Below are 24,043 nucleotides of genomic sequence, written 5' to 3' on the forward strand. Positions count from 1 at the left end.
GCATATAGAAGAAGAAATGTGGATTTTTATTTCTAAAATGTGATGGATAGCTTCCTGGATTTGACAACAAAATGGAACCTCAGAGGAAGACACATTACTTTAGTGCATTTAGAAATTTTGTGAAAGATGAACTGTGGAATACAGCCCAAATTGGTTTTGTAGAGCTTGTCATGTACCTTTTTTCTATGTCCAGGAAGTAGTGAAGGACCTAAGTGGGCCCATATACTACAAGGGTGAGTTTTTTTAACACTGGAATGGATTCCTCAAATACTGTTTTAAATGAAAAGGAAATAATGGCATTATTGGGCTTGTGGTCTTGTCAGAAGTAGGAGGCACAAAGTTCTGTTTTTTCTAAAGGAAGATGGCTAAGGAGTACTTAAAGACCCTTGTGACTGCAGGTTGTAGCAAGAAGATGAGTCATTCTACTGAGGGAGCCTTAGGATGGAAGGAAGGAAGAGAAACCTCCTTGGCATATGAAAAGTACCACTACATTTTGGAAGGAATTTTGATGTGGTTCTAAAAATAAAATAGCCAGGGAAGAATTGATATGGGAGTGCTTTGCAGGTGACTGTACAGACTCTTAAGTAATGGTAACAAGAAAAAATCACTTTAAGGGCCAATCATTCTTATATAATAAAGGGCTTAGTCCATCTCTCTATCCATAATGCTCTTGGAGCACTCTGATTGGTTAGTGAAACAACCAATCGGAATGTGGAGTGCTGCCATGATTACGGGGACAGAAGGGACAGAGCCGGGGAGCGAGGCCAATGGTGTGGGGTGCTGGTGGAGGGGGATGGAGGGGATGGTGGGGCAAGCTTCTCCCCACCCCACTACTCCCAGGAGGCAGTGGCAGCACAGGGTGGTGGGTGGCGGCATGCCGTCCCTGCCCACCCCCCCACATCATTCTTGATGGGCAATTCGCTAGTAATACAATAAAACCTTTGACAGTTTTTCAGCAGGAAGAAACTACATACCACATTTAATTACACTTATTTAGAAGCCAAATTTCTGGCACTTGGTCTTATCTCTTACTGCTTTAGAGGAAATAAAAAATATGGATGGAGAGTAGTTGTCATTTTAACCATTTGTGGTCTGAAATCTGGATAGCAGGAGTTCTTTAATGCTGATCCTGATGGAATTCCCTCCTGGAAGCTAAGGGGGCCGTGAGAAGAGTCAGGTTCTAGGCTAACACCAATGGAAAAATGGAGTCCAGGTATGCTAATATGCCTTTGACTGTGATGCTTTTCCCAATTTGCTGCAGCAGAAGGCTACTTGACAGCTGAAAATAATTAATTGAAGCATATTTCTGGCAATTGCTAGTGTGCTAAACAAAAACTCGATGCTTTTTTCCAGGCCAGACCTGGATGCAGTGTGTCACTGGCTTAAGGAAGGAGAAGTGGACCTGTGCAATAAAGACCATTCTCCTGAAGAAAAGGCTTTGTAAAACAACATATACACAAAGGATTTCATAGTTACTTTTTCAAATACAGTACATAGTCATATTCTAAAAATCAGGACACATTGAAGGTTTTTAAAATAACTCAAATGGGAAAGGTTATATAGTTTTTCCTAGAGCATAAAAATGTTATAAGGACAAATTTATGACTACGTTTGCAAGTATTGGGAGAGGAATGACCTTCAGGAGGAAAAAAGGGACATTCTCTTGTTTTATTCAGAGACCTCTCACAAAAAAAAGGTTACAACAAAACCTTTCTTGCAGTGTACATTGATCACCACTCAGAAAGGAGCTACATGTTGATAAATACTGAAACTGGTAATCTGCAACTGCTATGATTTGGCTCATTTTCTGTAACTATAAAGTATTTATTGTAAAAGTGTTTATATATTTTAATTTTAACATGATAAAGGGAGTGCCCTTTAATTGTGCATGCTTACAAAATTTGTTACAAACATTTTTTCTGGTTACCTGTTTTTTTTCTTGTTCTGACAAGGGTTTCTTCTAAGAAATTGAAATGAAAAGATGGAAAATATTTAAGAAGTTTTTGCTACACAAACAACACTACATCCTTGAAAATCTCAAGCAAGCTGTTTTCCTGTAGAGTGTATATGAATCTCATACATGAATCTCACTTAGACCACGTATGTAGCAACCGTGTTTCCTTTAAAATATTGTATCCTGAGTCTTATCTGTAGAAATCAGATGATTTCAATTCTACTTATGGTAAAAATGGGAAGTTTATTGGAGCCCAGGTTAAAAAAGCACTTGTCACTGAGTTGTGCTAGTCAGCTTCCAATGGAAATGTGGTCCTTGAAATGTGTCCTTGAAATAAGAGCTTCTCTAGGCAAGAAAGGGGAAGGACTGGTAACTTTTACCCAAATGAGTGGCAGTTCAAATCAAAAATAGAAAAGATACATGAATCCATGCTGCTGTTAAAATATATAATGAAGTGCACTGCTTTGGCATAAATTGCATTCTATTAATAAGTTACTCTTTGGACCCTCACAGCAAGAGACAATTCATTCTTTTGTCATGAAACAAAAGAGCCATTACAATGCCAGTGGAGAGTCCATGGTCCAGAATACTCAACACGACAAATTCTAGAGGCTAATCCAAAAAACAGGAAATATATTTCTGCTCCTTAGGGAAAAAATGTGAAACATTGCATCACTAGCTTTAACTTCTAACAAAAGCAGGGTTGCACATGTCTACTACTTGCTCTTGTAACCTGTGCACCCAATATTTTCTGTGTCAGGACCAAAAATAAACTGTGAGCAGTTTTCTATTTTTTTTTAGTTCAGAGCTTGGAAGGTATGTGAAAATGAGGGGTGTCTAGTCTGGACAGTTGCCATGCAAGTAGTTTATACAGTATTTGAAAATCAATGCCTAGATTTATATCTGATTAATTATTCTTATTCCCTTTGGCAAACATCAAATAATGTCCAAAAGACCTCAGCACTTTGGTGCTGAAAGCAGTTGTCTTTGTATCAGTAAATTTTTTGAGGAAGTTATGCAACATATTTGAGCAGATACCCTGGTTAATTACACAAATTCATATATAAAATGAAAAATTAAATTAGCTCATTTGTCATCTTGTTAGCGACAGTGGCTGATCTGAGGTGATGAAAGAAAGTTCACAGCCTAAGGATAGGTTAAATCCACCTTTTGAATGGTGGTAAACATGGATAACGCACAAAGACTCATTTTGGCTATGCTTCAAACTTCCAAGCCTTTGTTCTTAAGCCTCCCAGGACAGCTTTGAAGTTTAGGATAAAACTCTTCTAACACACCATTACCAACGAACAACCTTTTGATTATGATCTCATGAAAGTGTAACCAATAACTTACATAAGTTAAAAGCGTGGCAAACAGCAAAGGTCATGTAATTGAACCTTTATTGATTCCATGTGTTTCACCCTTGGCTTTAACTGGCACTCCTGTATAATAAATACCTATCCCCAAAATTTAAATGTTGAATTTTCTCAGAAAAAGCTATGAAACACCACAGCAGCTACTGTCAGCCTAGAGTCCCACCAGATGAGGTTTGAATTTGAATGTACAGGAGGAAGGAGAGCTCTTAACACCGTTGTGGTGAATAGCAGCATATTAGCTTATTTACCGCAAACTAGAAAATAATCCTCAGCGGAATAGGCATTGTATTCCAGGTTAAGGGGTATTTAAAAACTCTTGGAAAATGACTTTGAAGCAAAATTTCACCCTTAAAAAATGAAAAAGTTTCAAATATTTTGCTGATCAGTTGTAATAAAACATTTCTGCTGACATTCACCTATTCTCTACAGAATTGAGCTCAGAAATCATTATGTAAATATACAAACATTTTCTTGGCTTGTTTTAAATTTGTGGATTATTTTAAAACAATGTTATTATGGGTTAAAGAAACCACTGGATATTTAAATAAAGTACTTGCTTATCTTTGAAGAGGAATTACGCAGACTACGAAAATTAATTATCAAGGAAAGCAGCTGAAAGAAACTTGTACAGTAGATGCTACTACTGTAAAAAAATAACTTATTTGTCTCTGGAAGATTCAAAGATCAGAGGTAGGAGTCAAGCTTTCTGGAAGGATGCAGAGGTTTTACTATAGTTTCTCCTCTGTCTTTCATGTCACCTGATGTATTTGAATAGATAGCTAGATAGTCCTGCTTTAGTTCTTAGCTAAATTAAATGAATGCCAGGATCTGTAGCAGGATCTACATTTCTCTTTGAGAACTATAGGATTCCCAAGTCCTCGCACTTACAGCAGGTTACATTCATGGAAAAGGTACTGTAAGTCAAAATGATGCAAGTCGAATCTGATTTTCCCATAGAAACAATGTTATAGTAGGAGGTTATGTTCCTGACCAAGGGCCTGGTGCCCAACTTTTTATAGAAATTACCATAAACATATTTAAATCAACTATCTAATCAACTATAAATGATATACACTGATAAATGAGATACACTGTAACTAATCACATAAAATTTTATTTAATCAAAAGGCCATGGGCCGGACACAAACTCCTCCATGACCGTTTCAGACTAGACATAAGGAAGAACTTCTTTACTGTCCGAGCCCCCAAAGTTTGGAATAGGCTGCTGCCGGAGGTGGTTCAAGCACCTACTTTGAATGCCTTCGAGGGACATGTGGATGTTTATCTTGCTGGGATCCTATGATCCCTGCTGACTTCCTGCCCTGGGGCAGGGGGCTGGACTCGATGATTTTCCAAGGTCCCTTCCAGCCCTAGTGTATATGAATCTATGAATCTATAAAGCTGAATTGATTCAATCTTCACAGGTTAGCCTAAACTGTGTAGATTGAACTGATAAGCAAGTCAACAGACATTCACTTTTGATTCCAGAAATGAAGCCACATGTCTGCAATGGCCTAGGCCAGAAGCTGGGGGGCACTAGAGTATGGTTCCCTGCTCGGCTGGAGCAGACAGCTTGGGCCCAGTCTAGGCCATCCTAGGAGGGGGGTTTTGTGGGAGAGGTGCAAAGCATCCTGGGAAGTTAGGGGTCAGTAAATTAACTTGAATTTTGGGGGGATCTGGGATAGAAGTTTAATAAACTGATTTAAACTAAATCAGTTAAGTCTGATACTATATCCCTCCAGGTTTACCTTAAGTCAGTTTCAGACATTTGAAAAGCAATTTATATGCACTGAACTTCTGTTGTGTTATAGATTTGAACTGTTTTTTCATCACTTATACCAGTTTGTGTAATTTCTGTCCGTAGCCAAAGCTAAAGAGGCCTCACAGTTCACAGCATCTTCTATTCTTGAATGACCCAGGAGGCAATAGAGAGTTTAACCACATGTGCACAATAACAGGATGTTATGGTGGCTTCACTTGCTATTTCCTTAACTAGAGATGACCACTGCAAATTCATTTTTCGGGTATAAACCAGATTTAATGGTGAATGGGCTCACTCACTTCTTCCCAGGTTTCCTGTTTCATGGGCTCACTGGGGGAACACAGCATCTACCCAGTACTCCTGAGAACTGTTTCAAAAGCAAATATTCTCCCTTAACAGGAAAAAAAAGATTCAAGGGCCTTTTTCTCATTTCTGGGAAAATGAATATGAAGATTTCTCTATGCTTCTTTGATGGTTTCAGGACATTTATTTTGGGAAGTTCTGTACAACCTTTTGTTCCCTCCAGTTCCCCCCTCCCCGCCTTTTCTTTACTGTAAAAAAAGAAAATACCTCCAATAGTTCCTCTGTGGAGGAGTGATCTTTGTGGTTAGAATCTGTTGTGTCCTTCCCTGATATCTTTTACCTTTCTTTTCTAATTCTTGATTTATTCAGGGTTAGAGAAATTAATCTTTCAGAACCAAGACATGGAGGGATTAAAACTACAAGTGGATTTTTGTAGTGCACAAAGACATAATGACATGGCTAGGAGCCCAGAGCAGCTGTCACACACAGGGGCAGTGGTAAATTCCGGTTGCCACTGCTGCCACAATTGCAACTGCACAGCTGCCATAGCAGCCATTTTTTTCTGCCTCCCTTCCATACCCTCCCCACTGAAGTCAGGCCCAGGGAGGCTGCCCCAGGCACCCTGCCCCACTTATGCCACTGATGGTGCAACACATTTTGGTAGTCTGAGTAGTCTGAAGATAGGCACTCTTGGGAAAGTCAGATGCCACAGAAACTACCAAGCTGAGCAGCATGTCATGTAAGCTCTCTAGGAGGAGATGTTCTGGCCCTCAAATAGTCAAATTGTGAGAGAGAAGGCTGAGCCTATATCTCTTCAGGATTCTCATCAATTAGCTGCCTTTTTGTTTTAGCTGGGTTAGTCCTTTTCATAAAAAAACAGACAGTGAGTGAGCTACATTCTTCCCATCCAATTACACTCTTGTGGTTAGGGAGCTTGTGGTTATACTCTTGTGGTTAGGGAACTCGCCTGGGAGGCAGGATCACTGCTTTCAAATATCCATTTTTTCAGACACGGAGCAGAGATTTTAACCTAGGTCCCTACCGCCAAGTAGAGTGTTCTAACCACAAGGCTAGAGGGTAATTCAGGGAGAAGTTTCCATCTCTTCTGTTGAAGCTGTTCCACCTTGTATAAGTAATTAATTAAATATTCAAAGCACCAAGGGCTTTAAGCTGACTTCCCCATATCTGAGGTGAGTGCTCTAACTACTGGGATGTACAATTATTCTTTCTCTCTTTGGCCCAATTAAGTATTTATACATACTAGAACACCTTGAATAGGAGAGCCTGAGAAAGGCAGTGTCAGTGTTGTGGTTAGCCATGATAGTATGTGGCAGCTCTGTGATCTGAAGAGGGACCTACTGAAGTACTCTCCCACCCAGACTTTGGGACTTCATTAATCACTGACTTCAAATTGTGAGTAGGATGTACTGAAGGAAAGTGACCTGCTAGAGTTCATGAGACATTCACACCAGCAGATAGGGAACTGGAGCAAAGGACACTGTCAAAGGTATTGAAAAAGTGGGTATTCTGCTTACTGTTCCTAAAATATATTGCTTTGCTGTTGCTTTTTCCCCAAAAAAGTCATGATCCCTTTTGTCCTTAACAAAGTTTCCTTTGTCTTGTAGACGCAGCCACGGTGCCTACAAAGTAAGTATTATCTTTTAGGGGTGGTCAGAAAAGCTATGTGGGTTGCTTTCTAAGTTTCTACTTAGAGGCTCAGTGAAATGTTTGTTAATATTGAGAACCTCTAGATATTTAAATTCAGCCTGTATGCTGATGATGACAACTGGCAGCAGGGTCAGATAATTTAAAAAGGTGAACTTTTTATTTTAATTCTTATTTTCTTGTGGCACTGAGCAGGATGTCTAGTAAAGCCTACCTGCAGCAGCTGGAGACTGCCCCGCTACTGGTGCGACAAGCAAAACCTTCTAGGGCCCTTTAAGAGTAGTGTCTTTGTGACCTAATGAGATAAAATTTCAGGAAAAGACAAAACAGTAGGGAAAGCAAGATAAGAATGCCCCTAGGGAAACCCTGAGAAGCAAATAGCTGAAAGGGAAAAAGAGGCAGCATCGAAAATTGCCAACAGCCCTGCCACAGTTGGATTGAAAGCAGGCAGGGCTGAAAGGGCTAATTAGACTGTGCTCAGGTCAAATGATAGGATGGGGCTGGCTGGAAGAGGAGGGACTTACTGGTATAAGAGGAGAGACTTGCCCTCAGGCTAGCAGACTCACTTTAGCCCTGGCTGGGGAAGGATAAGGTGCTCCCAGGCAGGCTGTTATGGCACCTGGAGTCCTAGTAAAGGAAGCCCTAGCTTGCCAAGGCAAAGAAACCTCTTTTTGAGGTCTGAGTAAGGTGGTAAGTAAATTCAGGTTGTTCATTGTTGTGTAAGTACCTGGACAGGCTTTGCTTTTTGTGGTGGTCAGGATAGTAGCAAAGGGAGGACCAGCAGTGGCTGTGAGGGAAGGATTGGAGGCTGCATCACAGGTACCTTAAAGTAGTACCTTAAAGTGCAAAGCTAGAAAGCCAGCGAAGAAGGGGAGAGCATTGCAAAGGCTGGGAGAGCACTTGGAGAGATGGTTTAGCTCCTCCATGACCCGAAGGCCAGAGAGGCGGAAGTTACTCCAACAACAGTCGGAGGACAGGGAGGAGACATATGGACCACATGCGGCTAGGGGCCCCAGATGGACCCTAAGCTGGGGCCCCAGCAGAGTGGCTGCTTCCATAAGAGCCAGGGCCAGGAGGGGCCAAGCTGAAGGCAGCAGTAAGAGCAAATAGGCCAAAACCCACAGGGTTGATGCCTAAACAGATGAGGCTTACTGAGCTGGGAGGCTCTAAAATAGGATTATGACAGATTGACTCTGGTCAGGTGTTGGTGCAGCTGTGGGGGAGGCTGGAGGCTGCAAATAACATTTTCAGGCAAAGTAACACCACCTGGGCTGTGTAGCTGAGATTACTGAAAATTTGCTAGTCTAGCTAAGTAATTCTGGATCAAGACAGCATGGAAAAATACCACTCCAGAGTTCTGGGCACCTCTCACAGGACTATTTTTTCCATCCAGGCATCCAGGAAGGTGAGATGCTGGGTCTCAGGGCAGGCTAACCCAGCTAGTAGGGGCATTGTTACTGACCACGGAGGCTAGGCTTGCCATAAAGGGCTTCCAGCTCTTCCAGTCTGCTACATTTGTCAGGTCTGGTATTAGTTTCAAGCAGCTACAAGCAGGGATAAAACTCAATGTAACAGGCATGCAGACTTACCTGTGAATTAAAAAAACATAACTTTCTTAGCAGTGCTAGGACTCAGTAAGATCCTTTTTTCTTCTTATTGCTGCTCTTGCCTATTACTCTTCTCCCCCTTGAGTGGTTTGACTTTTCTTATTAGCTGCACCTGTATTGTTGAAGTCCCCCCCCCCCCCTTTTTTTTTTTTTTTAACCCACAAACTCTTCCCTTCATTTCCCACTGACCATCTTCCCCTGTACCTGTACAGCCCAGTTAATATTGGATAACTGGCTAACAGCAGCTGGAGATATGAGAGAGATTTCCTGTAGCGTCTCTGGCACACTTGCTCACAAAGACTGCTGGAACAAACATACTTTTGCATGAAGCCTGTTGGCAATGTCGGAAGTGATAAAGGAATTCTGTCTTCAAGTGTTATGACAGAACAGTAGGGAGAAAAAGCAAATCGGATGCTATCTATTGAGGTTTGAGGTGATAAGACAAAAGGAAACACGGACAGTTTAAAAATATGTCTGCATTGAAGGCATTACTGTAACTGCAGCTCACATAGACAATACCTGAACCAATAGGTTTACAATTAATTTGGGTGCTGATAGCAGTGTAATCTTGGCAGGTTCTGCTGATTTCAGGTCTTTTTCAGAAGGTGAGTTAACACTAAGGCAGTTAGTCCCTGCTCATTTCCCTGCTGCAGTGACTACACTGCTATTTGTACTTGAGCCAATTAACTAACTAGCAAGCTGCAGTGACTGCAGTGTAGTCTTGCACTTAAACTCATAGGGCTGGAAGGGACCTCACGAGGTCATCTAGTCCAGCCCGCTACTCAAGGCAGGATCATCCCTGGCTAAACCAGTCCAGTCAAGTGTCTGTCCAAACTGTTCTTGAAAATTTTCAGGGACAGAGATCCCATAGCTTCTCTAGGTACCCTGTTCTAATGCCTGATGATCACCACATAGTCAAAAAATTCGTCCTACTCTCTAACCTAAACTTCCTGTGTTGCAGTTCGAGGTGATTGCTATAGCTGTCCCCTAGGTAGGCAAAGCCTTCTTGGCAAAGTGGTTCTCAACCAAAAGCATTGATTCTCAACCTTTTTTGTACCAGGACCCATTTGTAAATATCCATGGCCAGTCCAGACCCAGTGCCCCTCACTCCCGACCTGCTGCCCCCTGCCCCCAGGCTCCAGCTCCCCAATGTGTGGGGCAGGAGGTGGGTATGTGGGGCAGGGAGGGTGTGTATGGGGCAGGAGAGGGCCCAAGCAAAGCCATGGTTTCCCACCTTTTTTTCATTTAAAGGAGAATCCATTTTTAAAGTTTGTTCGTGACCCTTTCAGATATTCTTCCGACCCACTTTTCAGTTACAACCTCCCTTTTTTTGAAAATGGGGACCACAATGGCCCTTTTCCAGTCCTCTGGCACCTTGCCAGAGCACCATGAGTGCTTGTAAAGCTGTGCCAGGGGTCCCGCAATGACCTCTGCCAATTCCCTCAGCGCTCTGGGGTGGAAATCATCAGGACCTGCAGATTTGAACACGTCTAGTCCCACCAGAAGTTCCCTGACTAGGTCCTCACTGACCCTGGGCCTGGCTGGGCCTCCCCTGGGTCCATCAGGAAGGCTAACTGCACCTTGTCATGTATGCGCATGGTCAGGCCGCAGTTGGAGTACTGCGTCCAGTTCTGGGCGTTGCACTTCAGGAGGGATGTGGACAGCATTGAGAGGGTCTAGAGGAGGGCCACTTGCATGATCGGGGGGCAGCAGGGCAGGCCCTATGAGGAGAGGCTATGGGACCTGAACCTGTTCAGCCTTCAGAAGAGAAGGCTGAGAGGGGATCTGGTGGCCATCTATAAACCTGTCAAGGGGGACTAACAGGCAATAGGAGAGTCTCTGCTCCCCCAAGCACTACTGGGAGTAACAAGGAATAATAGCCATAAGTTGACTGAGAGTAGGTTCAGGCTAGACATCAGGAGGCAGTACTTCACAGTCAGGGTGCCTAGGAGCTGGAACCAACTTCCAAGGGAAGTGGTGCTCGCTTCTACCCTGGGGGTCTTCAAAAGGTGGCTAGACAATCACCTAGCTGGGGTCATTTGACCCCAGTATTCTTTCCTGCCAATGGCAGGGGGTTGGACTTGATGATCTGCTTAGGTCCCCTCTGACTCTACCTACTATGAAACTATGAAAGGACCAATGCAACTAATCCTGGGGAAAACCAAGCTTTGGACTGGATTTAGTCCCTAGACAGGGGATGAGTTTTGAATTTTACAGGTGTACACAGACCATGTCTTATGCCAAGAAAAGTTGCCTCCTTTCAGTGTATGGTATTATATTTTGTTTTATTTTTCAAAGTTTTGTCTCTTGTCCTTGTGTCCCCAGATAGTTTAATCTGTTTGGATGCTTCTTCACATCACTGTCCTATTTCTTTTTTCTTCCTTCTCTTTCTGTCATGGTCTCTGTTTTCAGAGATGATTGGAATGTGGATCCTGAGAGCATTTCTGTAGATTTTTCTGGTTCAAAAGTTTTGATCAACATTTTCATGCTATGTACCTTGGTGAAAGTAGACAGTTGTTATATTATTGTAACCAGTGCTGCCACAACAAGAGCCTTCCTGTTTAGGCATCAGATAAAAGGAGGGCAGGGGGAGCTACAGAACAGACAGATTCTGGCAACCAGTCAGATGGGGGCACAGCCAGGCTTTCAGAAATTGAACCCTCTCCATGTGCAGAAATGAATGTGCCAATCACAAATCAACATGATATATTTTGCTAAAGTGCCTCTATGTGAGCTATTTTGGATACTGTGAAGTAGATCTAAGAAATATATAAGGCTTGTCTGTATGTGCACACTTCTTTCTATATCTAGATTTTTATCCCATTCTCATCAGCCTGGTCTTGCTTGCTATTTAAGTAAACATTGTCTTGTCTGTATAGCAAACCTAAATTAGTTATCAGTATATAATCTTGTGAAGCAATATGTATGTTGCTACCTCTTATGATTTAATATCAGGAAATAATGTTTTATCCAAATCTCACCTTTCACCAGTTTTTGAGTCCTGCCCAGGGTAAAACAGCTTAACAGATAAGATAATATATAGGCTAAGTAAGTTATATCAAAGAGGTTCTGCTGATTATAGTAACCAAGAGAGAAGTGTATTTTGTCATGTAATGAAGTTCTATAATTTATAGCCACAAAATGCGGGGGCAGGGGGTGCATCATGCACTGCATCTACTGATAGTGTGTCACCACCCTGACTAGAAGAGGACAACTAGGGATGAAAGGATAGATGCAAGGTAGTGTCAGAACCTCAACTGGAAAGTGACATCTCTAGAGATGAAAGGGTAGATGAAAATTCATAGACTTCTTGTTGTAGCCCATGACAGCTATAGAAATCTGAATATGCCCACTTGATCCTATCAGGTGGTTCCTAATAGGAAGGAGAGGGAACAAGGAAAAAACCCAATCAAACCAAAAACCAAGGTACATGTTGATAAAACCTGACAATTCTTTCCCAGCTCCAAATCTGGCCATCCATCTCATCCTGTACTGTGAGTATTGATCACAACTTGTGTGAACACCCTGCAAGCAATGAATAGATTCTTTCTTTCCTCTTTGAGAAATCCCAGAGTGTGGTCCCTCTGGCTCTCATGTAGAACCCTCCAGGATTCCATCTTGTCCTTCACAGCTATTTGATATGCATGTGGGGCACAAGAGGCAACAAATTGTTAGGAAACCAAGGCATGAGCATCTTGATAACACTCAGAGAAGTCTGCTATTTTCCCTCACTGAGCATAGATTCTACAGCTTCGTTTATTTCCCAGTACCTAGCCAAAAACACCTGGTTGAATATGAATGAACTTAGACTCAAATTTGAAAAGACAGAAGTGATGTTTATTGAAGCTTAAAAAGGAATGGGCTGAAGGTGGTGTCCATGCCAATTACTGAGAGTTCTCAATATGCTTGATATTTGTCTACATGGCTTTGAGCCTAAAATTCTTATTAGGTATGTCATTTCTTCTGTTTTGCAGGCAGTGATGGGGGCCCACAGTGCTTTTATCTTCTGGAGGTGACCAAAAGTTGTGAACTCTCTGGCTACTTGTATACTAGTCTGCCTTCAAGGGACCCAGCTAGTGAGTGATAGAGCTATTTTCAAAAGTCAGAAGTTTAATCTTGTCCAGAATGTGCTTGTCTATCTCTTGAGACACATAGGTTGGTGCAAGCACATAATACCAGTGTTCAAATATTTGAACTGACTCTCTGTGCTCCTCCAGGTGTTTAAAGACCTGAATGGTTTCAGACCCAGGAATCTGACAGGCTGCCTCTCACCTTCTAACCAACTATAGAAGTTAAAAGCTGGGTTGCTATTGCTAATGGTTTCTGTGGTCGAATGTTCAAGACTGGTGACAGGTCTTCTCATTAGCAAGCCCCTGTTTAGGAGTTTGTTTCTTTTGGCCCTTGGCCAGAACCTGAGTTTGGCAGGCTTCTGTGTTTGATTTTGGACTCCATTATTTCTTTTAGTATTTGGCTAGGTATTTTGACTTCAGTTAGTAGTTTATATCAGTAAATGGTTAGTCTATGACACTGTAGAATCGAGCATAAAACTCATCGTATTAGTTTTTGAGGTTGTTTATTAAAGTTCTTAGCAGCTATGACATGTAATCCCTAATTGTCTGTTTGCCCCTTCTGTTCTAGTGAGCTGGAATCTACCTGTACCCATGGAGACAACAAAAAACAAAAGGTAAGTCCCATTTTAAGAACAAAGCAAAGCAAAGCACTGGGGAGAAAATCAGACCTGTCCATCTGGTCCATTAATTGAAGCTGGTCCATACCCTTGCAATACCCCTTTTAAGACACTTGCACATTGTTGTGCAAGACAGATTCACTATAGTAGCCTCTTTTCCAAGCTAGACAGGCTAAGGTATTTAACCCATCCTTACCCTCTTTCAGTCAGCTCAGTGGTTCTTCTCTGAATCAACTCCAGTAAGTGTATATCAATATGGAACCAGATGTTTTGGTTGTAGCCATGTTGGTCTAAAGAGATAGTCTAATGACCTCATTCCTCCCCTCCCCTCCCTTCTCTACCCATTGTTTTCCTGATTTCCACCTATTTACATTCTCACTGACTCCTGTCACACTTTTAGCTTTTTGCATTCCTTGGAGATCTCAGAACAACAGCAGAGTCTCCCTAAATTAGTTATCAGTATATAATCTTGAAGGGTGCTTGTGCCTGAAAGCTTGCAAAAAAACTTTTTTGCAACTACTCAGTTGGTCTAATAAAAGATATTAAATCTACGCAAAGAACCTTGCTTGCCTATCACTATGGAATTAATGTACCCACAGCTGGATGAAGTAGTCCGGGTGGGACCTCACCGTGTAGGTAGTATAACTAGCTTGTTTTGCTCATACTACCTCTTCAGATACACTTTTTGCTATATTTTGTTGCTACTACTAAACAATCCATTCTCACCTTAACATACAGTACTGCTACTTTGAATCCTTAAGTTTCTCATGGTAGCACATTCCAGTTTATTTTTCATTACAGATTGTAGTTGGCAGATCAATTTCCTATCTACTCTAACACAAGAAAGCAAGGAAGCAATAATGAAATTATCAGAATAGGAAACCCAATAAGGTACCTGATTTTGATGCACACATCAAGAAACTGAATTTCATTTTGCAATATGCAATTTTCTAACACTACATTATTTAATTAATTTATGAGAATTCTGGTTTCTGGTAGCTAATATGTAATCTGTGAAGATCTGTCAATCATGAAACTTGTTTTCGTTTTTTGAGGTTATTGAAGTTATTATGGTCAACAGTTACAATCTCAGAATAGCATCTCTACAAACCAAATGCAGAAGAAAATTCAGTCGCGTCTGTAACTTGCCCTGCCTGTCCTGTGCTCCTTGCTTCTGCTTTTCTAGTTGCCCGGAGCTAACTGCAGCCTTGCTGCCCAACAGTTTGGCCCCTGGCACCAGTTACTGGCTCCACTGATGCTTCTCGCCTGCCAGGTCTTTGATGGAACTTTACTCTTGAGGAACATTGTTAACCAAGCTCAGTGGTATTGCGTTGGATCTAATTATTAGCGTGAGGTCACTGGGGCTCCGCCTCCCTTACACCCTGCCTAGTGCCAACCTGTTGTGATTCTGATGTTGAACAGAAAGGTTTTTTTGTTTTGTTTTGTTTTTTACCAGTCATTTCTCTCATCTTGTCTTACAGCTCTGGCCACTGTCCTGGCTCCACTCTCTGCAGCTGAACTTCCACTTCACTCCTCCAGGTAAGTAGCCTGACTTCTCCAAGTCAGCCAGTTGGGGCAGCTCCTTGTTTGGAGACTTCCACCAGTCATCCCTCTCAGGACCTAGATCTTGTTTGCAGCCTTTCCTTGGCTGCTGGGAACTTCCTTCCAGTCCCCTTGCTAGACCAGGGCATGGGGCTTTTAGCTCTGCCCTGCCGCCTCTGCTGGCAAATCAGCACCAGCATGCGCTTACAAAGTGTGTCCACACTGGCGCCAGCTTCTTCTATTTTTCCAGTCTCCTTGTCTCTGTTGGCTGTGGCTTGGTATGCTGCAGCACCGCTGGTAAGCCCTGCGGTGCAGCAAACCTGCCACCATCACCATGTTCTTGTGGCTTGGCGTGCCACAGTGCTGCTTGCAGGGCCTGTGGTACAGCAACCTCTTTGCTGCTGCCGCATTCTTGCGGCTCCATGTGCTGCAGGGCCACCGGCAGAGTCCACAGCATGGTGGTCCTGCTACTGCTGCCATGTTCCTGTGGCTCAGCATGCTGCAGGGCCGCCAGCAGGATCCACAGCATGGCAATTCTGCCGCCGCTGCCATGCTCCCATGGCTCGGCATGTCATGGTGCCACCAGCTGCAGCAAGGGCATGGGGATTGTGTCATTGCTGCCAGGCTCCTGCTGCTCAGTGATTCCACTGTCCCTGCCACAACGTCTTACAAAAAAAGCAAATGACTTTGCATTTCTTCTACTTAGTTACTGTTCTTAACAATCAAATGTATAAATACAGTACAGATGAAAACACCCCAAAACAAATGCACACATGCACGCTCAGTTTCACAGGTGTATTTATAATCTAGTATACGGCCCCCTGTGTGTTTTGTTCAGGTAAGACTGGGCATTGTAATGCAACTGTCAGTTCTTTGTGTTGTGAGTGATGATTGTGTTCTGATTCTTCTCTCTGAACTGTAAATCAGATGCTAGGATAGAGAAGGTCCCTTGCTACACTAACTGCTGCCACTAATTAATGGCCCTTCAATGAGTGCAAGATTGAACACAGAAAATCTTGGCTTTTACGTCCTACCAGCACACCTTCAGAACAGCATGGGAGGGAATAACCAGCAACTCCTGATGCCAGCTCTAATATCCCAGTGACATATAGACCAGTTCTAGCACATCCACTTCACTAAAACTACCATTATATGGCATTAATTCACTTCCATGCTGGTAATCAATCCTAAGGAGACAAAACCACAAAGGACCAATGGGATATAGGCCATATCAGACGTGCTCCTCAGAGACAGAGCTGAGCAGTGCTAACAGGGGAATGGGAAGAATCTCATGGTGCTGCCACCTGTGCTATATCTAATCTATGGCTAAATTCATGGTTGCATGCTCCAAGATGGTCAGTCTTAAATAAGAGATAAATGGTTAAAATAAATTAAAGAGAACATCAGCCTAAGTGTGGATTCTTTGAAGAAAATAAGGGGATGCATGCTAAATTCCACAAAATGTTGCATGCCTTGATTTCCTACTAAAATTGAATTACATAGGGGATAAGAATACCCCATATTTCTTTAAGACATTCTGCACATTACAGACTTGGACCCTGTGACAGCATCACAAAGTACCGAAATGCCCCAAGATCATCTTCTCCAAATGACTAGAGCACTGATTCTCAACTAGGGTGCCACAGCACTCTGGGATGCTCTGAGATCTTTCCAGGCATGTTGCATGACCCCTGCTGTGACTCTGTTTCCAGGAGACACTGTGCAGGGCTAGACTTGGAAGCAACTGCTGCATAAATCAGTGCAATTCTGAAAAGAGAATTGTGGCAGTGCACTTTTGGGTGCTTGCCACTTTAAAGGCAGAGTCTGGCAGCTAGCAGGTGCCTGATGGCGGCAGCCATTTTTGAGAACCTGGTCTATAGAGGCTGCAGCTTGCTGCTGCCAGACCAGGCAGAAACATCGCCCGGCTCGGCTGCAGCAGGAGCATCAGAAGGTAAGAGCAGGAGGCTTCTGGTCCTGGGCATGACCTAAAACTGCATCCTGCCAGAGATGGGTGGCCTGGTGAGGCTCCTGGTGGTGTGGGAGCCCCCAGGAAATGCCAGGCCAGCTACCACCCCGGTGAAAGATAGGTTGGAGCACCTTAATAATACCTAGCCCCTACAACTCAGTGGGTATGAGGGCCAGGCACGGACGGCTATGGCCACCTGAGCACCGGGGGGGTAAGACCCCAGTAGAGGAGTGAGGCCAGGCATGGCTCTGGCCACCTGAGCCTGCAGGGGAGGAAGACCCCAGAGTCCCCTGGCTGGGGACAGTTGTGTGGCCCTGGAGCAGGGAGGGGGGGGAATTGTATAGCCTGAGAGAAAGAGGGCAGTTGTGAAGGCCCTGAGAGGGCAGGGATGTAGGTGGCCCTGCACAAAATAGAGTTGAAGGGGAGTAGGCCTGAAAGGCTGTACGGGAGGAGGGACTGAGTAGGGCTGAACTGGGAGTAAGCCTGAAGGGCAGTCCCAGGAGCACATTGAGTAGGGCTGAACTAGGAGTAAGCCTGAAGGTCAGCGCAAGGGCCAGCCCCAGGAGTAGTTGCTTGTGAGGATAAAAACCCCAGGGTGGGGTGTGGTATAGAGGCCCTAGAGTGGGCATAGTAGGAACCCCATGTGTAGGGAAGAGGCCAAGGTACGGTCATGGACACCTGAGGCCCTAGTTTGGGCTAAAGGCCAAATTGGGGGACTCAGCCAGAGAGTTAGGGGCGAGTCCTGACCCTGGTAAGTTCCTCCATCGCAAGAAGGCCCAGTGTGGGTCAAAAGAACGACCTAAAAGTTGAGCAAAATGAGGGAGGGAGTAAGAGTCCCTGTGAGACCCTGGAGCACCAGTTGTGGTGTGGGTTATGAACATCATGTGGATGCCATCTGTGAGGCATAGGCTGCAGTGTAGGGGAGGCTCTGGAGCCAGAAGTAACGCCCCCTGGCATTGGGGCAGAAAATGGGCAGCCTCCCGCCTAATTAAGACACCAATTATTGAACAAGGCGTGGCAGATGAGAGAGGCGGGCGGTTAGCCCAGAAGCAGGTGGGCAGGCCAACTCCTAATCAGCCCCAGGAAGGTCCCTGGTTACAAGAATCCTGAGCTTTTTAGGACCCGAGGAGGCACTTGTCTCTCAATCTTTCAGGTAACAGTCTAAACCTGTGAGTGTGAAGGTAAAAGTCAAGCAGGAGTTTTTGGTGAGGAGAAGCTGATCCTTTCTCCCTTGTTTCCTGGGAAAGGTGAGAAGCCCCACTCCAAGAAGTTCTTCCTTAAGGGACTCTGTGACCACCCGCACGCTCAATGGTGGACTGGAAGTACTTCTGGTCCACTTCCGGGTTCACCGCTGACCTCACAAAGGTCCCTGCTGTGCTCCTGTGGGACGCTCCATCTGCCCCACCATCACAGTGTTTGAGAGCCATGCCTGGTACCTTGAGGTATGTAGAAAAAACATTTAAAGCTCTGTCTATGGCTGAATCGCCGATTCTCTGAATCGGCATTGAATCTTCGGATTCGGCGGAATCAAATCAGGACAGTGATCCGAATCAACTAATCGAATCACTGTCCCTGATTTGGGCGGAAGCCGAATCCAAATCAAATACGGCCTGTTTCACGCATCCTTAATGCACAGTATCCCTAGGCATGATATGGATTTTCAGCAAAGAAAACAGCCTCCCTGCTTAAAACATGCACCCCAATTTTGGGAAGCTGAGTTTTTTGCGGGAAAGCTGTGTCTTGTATATAAGACAATATGGTATTTTCCTTCCTATTCTTCCTTTTTAGGCAATATGCTGACAATGAGCAGTTTCCACCAAGCTGGGGACACTTGTGATTTTCTTGTAAACCTTGCGATATATGATGTTTTGTACGAAGTCCTCATTCCTAGCAGGGATCTTATTTTGAATTTTAAAAAATCCAATTTCTAGACATCACAAAACCCCTAATTGTAATTAGATACCCTCAGAGAATGATAGAATCTGATCCTTAGTCTCGGTGCCTCATAATAATGCTCCAGGGATAAATACATTAAGGCTTTAGGGTGTTCAGACCCCATAGTGACAGTATTTTTCTACAGTAACACTTCTCAACCAGGCCACTGACCGACTCAAGTGCTGTATTAATTCTAATACAACACTTAGTAATTAAATTTAATATTAATAATAGCACATTATTAATATTATGGTTATTCATGCACGTTTCTTCTAGTTTAATTAAAAATGAGTTTCCAGTCATATTGTTTTTTGTTTTTTTGTTTTGCACCATAATAAATATATATTTTAAATGGGATGCCGCTAAATTCAGAAAAGTTATGGAGGACTGCCTTGAGCTTTGTGAACTACTAGACTAGAGAAATAAAATGAGGCATAGTTTAATAAAACAGTACGATTGTTCTACCACCATAAAAAAACATGAATGTCAAAATCATTTCTTGACTCTTACTTATAGGTGTTAAATACAAGGGAGCTAATGATCTTTCAAGTCTAGTTAAAGCACCTATTTTGAATAATTTAGGCAACTCTTGTCTACCAGTTCCATAACACTGAAAACATATTCTAATTAATGTAAAAATGAGACTTGAATGGCTTTGAAAACTTATTGCTCCTAGTTAATGTAAGTCCAAAAATAAAAAAGTTTACACTAGCATTTTATTTCTAAATGATCATATTTTTTACACCTGAGAGACAAATTATGTCCCCTGGATCTGTGCATGGTCTATGGTAGAATGGGATTTTGTTCACATGCTTTATATTAATGCCCTAACAGAAATGCTGTGAACTGCAATTTGAACCAAAATCTAGATATTGCAAAAATTGTTCTATAATGTCTAAGACCAAAATAAGTGTTTTGATATATTTCAAATGACTGGAAACTAGCCTTATTAAACAAATCAGTCCTCTGTACCTGGTGTAAATCTAACTTTACAGCACGGAGAACATATTATGGTATTTCACCATAAACAAAGAATGCATTTTCACTTTCCAACATGAGAGAAAATCAAAAAGCAAGTAAACAGAGTTGTGAAAAGTAATTGGAAGATTGAAAGGTAAAGTTAATAACAGAAGGAGAGATCTATTGGTTTCTACAAAGCAGTTTTAAAGTATGTGCTGTCCCTTTTAATTCCAGTGTTCATCAACAATTAAGATACAAAAAAGCAGTCCATAAAAAATGTTAATTTCTTTAGCTATTTTATTCAAAGCACTGCCTCCTTTTTATTTTTAAGATATACTTATAGAAGAAAAAAACCCTGAAAATTCATATAGTGGTTTTTTACCACACCTTTACACTGCTGAGTAAAAAGGGTAATTGTGTAGTTTACACATATGCCATGTAAATTACTATGGAAACCAGATGTAGCTTACAAGGTGCCTTGTAACGCATCTCTGCTGAGCAATAAAACCTTTTTTGGCAAAACTTTGAGAAACTTACTGCTGCCTTCTATCAGCTTATATACAACAGATGGCTGGCACATGCCTGCCTTACTAAATGAAGTAAGGATCTCTGTAGCATTGATTGCTCTTTGATCCCTGGTGGCATGTCTACAACACCAAGATGCAAAATACCACAGCAGAACAGAATCTAAATATTAAACGCTGGGTGCTGTGCTTCTGATACGAGAACCCCCTTTCTTAAAATCATGCCCACAGTATGTAAACATATTCACATTCCACATAGAAATCATGGTACAGAGGTCAGAAAACAAGGTATTTTCTCTGTTTGGTGACATGAAACCACAGTGAAGGTACTACTGTAAATTCTAAAGAGCGCAGTTATGCAACTGCATTTACCACAACTTCCAAGCCAGCCATTTTTCTATTAGGAAAAATGTGAACTCTACACATTAGGGAGTTTTAAAAGTAATAAAATCTATTTTGTAATTGCTGTGTTTGAATGAAGCATTCATGTACATTTAGCAGTTCTTTTGAAGAATTGTTTCAACCAAAACTCTTTGTTTCCCCTCCCTTAGTTTATCAAAGAAATTATAATATTTAAATGTGATTTTCTTATTATGGTGGTAATGGCATACAAAAAGTATCCTTTTAACTTTCTAAGGAAAGGAGGGAACAAGCATATAAACTTTTTATTATCCTAAAAATGCTCTTATTCCTTCATTGTGAGCCAGATTCTCAACTCAGTCAGATCAGTCTAAAATTATTACAAAGAGATCAGATGAGTTATTCTGCATTTATTCTTGTGTAGCTGAGATCAGAATCATCCTCATCCAAGTTGTAATTCCATTTTTTTCCTATCCTTAATTTTACAAGACAGAGCATATTCTGGAAAATGTAACAGCCGTGTATTCTCTAACTCTCCTTATGCACTGGGCACCATTTCTGCATTACTCATAGTTGCCAAAAACTCTTAGAGGAGGAAAAACCTTGTTTTTGATCCCTGAATCGTCTTCTGCCTATAGAGTTTTAACTTCACATTGATTACTTACTTCTTATTTACTGAGAGAGTTTTGCTTCATATGCCCATGATCTTGCAATTTATTTTCACATGTGCTTATATTTAGAAGAAGTGCCACTGAAATCAATGGTAAAGTTAAGTACATGCATTGGTGTTTGCAAGTCTAGGCCTACAGTATCATATACTGTTGAATACTACTACATGCTCCTGTAATTTTCCTTTCCTTGGAAAATAATGCATGCTATAACAACACAAGCTACCATAACAGGATCTTCTTTTCTAGTTTAGAAGGCTCTTCTTAGAAGTCCCATTGACTTCAAGAAGAAAATAGCTTTACAGGTCACTTATATTTTCTTTTGCAAAAAAATCTACAGGATAAGAAAACAAAGCAACATGAGTGACTTCTAGTGGTTACACAGATGCATGCAGAATATTATGTACTATCCTGGGGGGATTTTTTTTTTAAACTCACAGAGAACACATTTGTGCAATCATCAGCTGTATAACCATCTGAAGTACAACTTTTCTAAACACAAACCTACTGCTGTTTTGCAGACCAGGTGATACTGGAGGACTTCCATTTTATTAAAATTCCATCCCCTGCATTATGTTGAGCTCCTGTACAGAAGATGCTCAGTACCCATGATTACTCTTGGCCTCAGTAAGAACTGAGGTCACTTCAAGGATAAGACTCTTAATTTCTACTTTTCCCCTAATGTTGATACTATAAGTAACCTGGCTAGCTCAATTGGTAGAGCATGAGACTCTTAATCTCAAGATTGTGGGTTCAAGCCCCATGTTGGGCACAGGTATTTTACACTGACATCTGCTGGGAGGAGCAGTCAGCCATATCCCACTGTTCCTGTAGGTTGCAGGACCTTCACCGAACGCTGGAGATACACTGCCTTACTGGACTTGGTGTTGACTATGGGGGAGGACTTGGTAGGGCAGCTACAGATTTGTGGTCACCCTGGGGATAGTGACCACCAATCAATTGAATTCACCATACCGTGTAGACTGGGTAAAATAACTAGTACGGTGGGAGTGCTTGACTTTAGGATGGCTAACTTCAGTGTGTTTAGGAGTCTAGTCAATGATGCACTGCAGGATAGGGGTATTTGCGAGATGGGAATCCAGGAAGGGTGGTCATTCCTAAACAATGTGATCTTTCAGAGGCAGAGGGAGATGCGAGGGGAAAGGAGCCAAAAAAACTTCCTTGGCTAAACAGGGAAATCCAGGGGAGCCTAAGGGCAAAAAGAAGGCATACAGGCAGTAGAAGCAGGGGGAAGCTACCAAGGAGTATACCTACTTGGCCCATACTTGTAGGGAGGCAGTTAGAAAGGCCAAAGCAACTACAGAGCTGAGGCTGGCAACACAAATTAAAGACAACAAAAAGTCTTTTTTAGGTACGTAGGGAGTAAAAGGAAGGCACAGAGCAGCATAGGACCCCTACTGACCAAGAAAGAGCAATTAGTGACAGACAGGGGGGACAAGGCTGAGCTATTCAATGAGTTTTTTGCCTCAGTGTTCTTGAACAGGGGCCAAGATAAGTCTCCTAATGGGTTCTTAGATGGGCATCACAGGGACACCAGCCCACCAACTGTCAACACTAACTTGGTGCAGAGTCACTTGGATGGACTGGATGTGTTTAAGTCAGGAGGCCCGGATGAGCTGCATCCAAGAGTACTGAAGAAATTGGCCGGTGTCATAGCAGAACCGCTGGCACAGCTGTTTGAGTGCTTGTGGTGCTAGTGTCAGGTCCTGGAGGACTAAAAAAGGGGCAGTGTAGTCCCTATTTTCAAGAAGGGGAGGAAGGAGGATCTGAGTAATTATAGGCCATATACCCATTATAGGTCAGTCAGTCTCAACTTAATCCTTGGAAAGGTCTTTGAAAAGATTATGAAGGATCATAATTGTGGGAGTCCAGCAGGAAAAATAATGCAGCAGGGCAACCAGCATGGATTTGTAGCTGGTAGATCATGCCTGACCAATCTGATTTCATTTTATGACAAGGTTACCGAAAGCTTAGACACAGGAGTAGAGTTGGATGTCATTTTCTTGGATTTTAGCAAGGCCTTCAATACGGTATCTCATCCCATTCTCATAAATAAATTAAGAGGCTGTGACACAGATGTTTACACCATCCGGTGGGTGGCAAATTGGCTTAGCAGTTGCACCCAGAGAATGGTAGCAGGCGGCTCAGTATTGACCTGGAAGGATGTGGGTAGTGGGGTCTCACAGGGTTTGGTCCTTGGACCTGTACTCTTCAATAACTTCATCAGTGACTTGATGTGGGTGTAAAGTGTACTCTGTCCAAGTTTGTGGATGATACTAAATTGTGGAGTGAAGTGCACACTCTGGAGGGAACGATTTCTGGCAAACCTGGACAGGTTAGAAAAGTGGGCAGTACACAATAGGATGCAGTACAACAAGGACAAATGCAGAGTGCTGAACCAAGGGTGCAAAAACATCCAGCACACCTACTGGCTAGGAAGTGACCCTCTCAGCAGCACAGAAGTGGAAAGGGATCTTGGAGTCATTGTGGACTCCAAGATGAACACGAGTCGTCAGCGTGACGAAATCATCAGCACAGCTAACTGCACTTTATCATGCATCAACAGATACATGACTAATAGAACCAAAGAGGCGATACTTCCCCTATATGCGGCATTGGTCAGACTGCTGTTGGAGTACTGTGTCCAGTTTTGAGCATCGTTCTTCAAGAAGAAAGTTGATAGACTTGAGAGGGTCCAGAGGAGGGCCACACA

The 24,043-nt window shown here is 42.7% G+C and overlaps 1 protein-coding gene, 2 long non-coding RNA genes and 1 other non-coding gene across 4 annotated transcripts in view; 3 read left to right on the forward strand and 1 right to left on the reverse strand.

The window, feature by feature from the left end:
- The window catches only part of WIF1 (WNT inhibitory factor 1), an 81,834-nt gene that overhangs the window by 50,453 nt on the left and 7,338 nt on the right, over positions 1-24,043 (reverse strand). The gene's annotated exons all lie outside the window — the stretch shown is intronic.
- LOC132250022 (uncharacterized) lies at positions 6,644-15,036 on the forward strand. The gene is made up of 4 exons (XR_009461598.1): positions 6,644-7,042; positions 12,642-12,743; positions 13,306-13,351; positions 14,836-15,036. It is a non-coding gene; the product is annotated as an uncharacterized LOC132250022 (long non-coding RNA).
- The window catches only part of LOC109284540 (uncharacterized), a 39,093-nt gene continuing 32,372 nt past the window's right edge, over positions 17,323-24,043 (forward strand). Inside the window, exon 1 of the long non-coding RNA XR_002092034.2 lies at positions 17,323-18,304. This is a non-coding gene — a long non-coding RNA (uncharacterized LOC109284540). The remainder of the gene's footprint in view (positions 18,305-24,043) is intronic.
- On the forward strand, positions 22,009-22,081 carry TRNAK-CUU (transfer RNA lysine (anticodon CUU)). Its single transcript has one exon. It is a non-coding gene; the product is annotated as a tRNA-Lys (tRNA).

This window comes from Alligator mississippiensis, chromosome 4 (assembly GCF_030867095.1).
Source record: "Alligator mississippiensis isolate rAllMis1 chromosome 4, rAllMis1, whole genome shotgun sequence".
NCBI classification, from domain to species: Eukaryota; Metazoa; Chordata; order Crocodylia; family Alligatoridae; genus Alligator; species Alligator mississippiensis.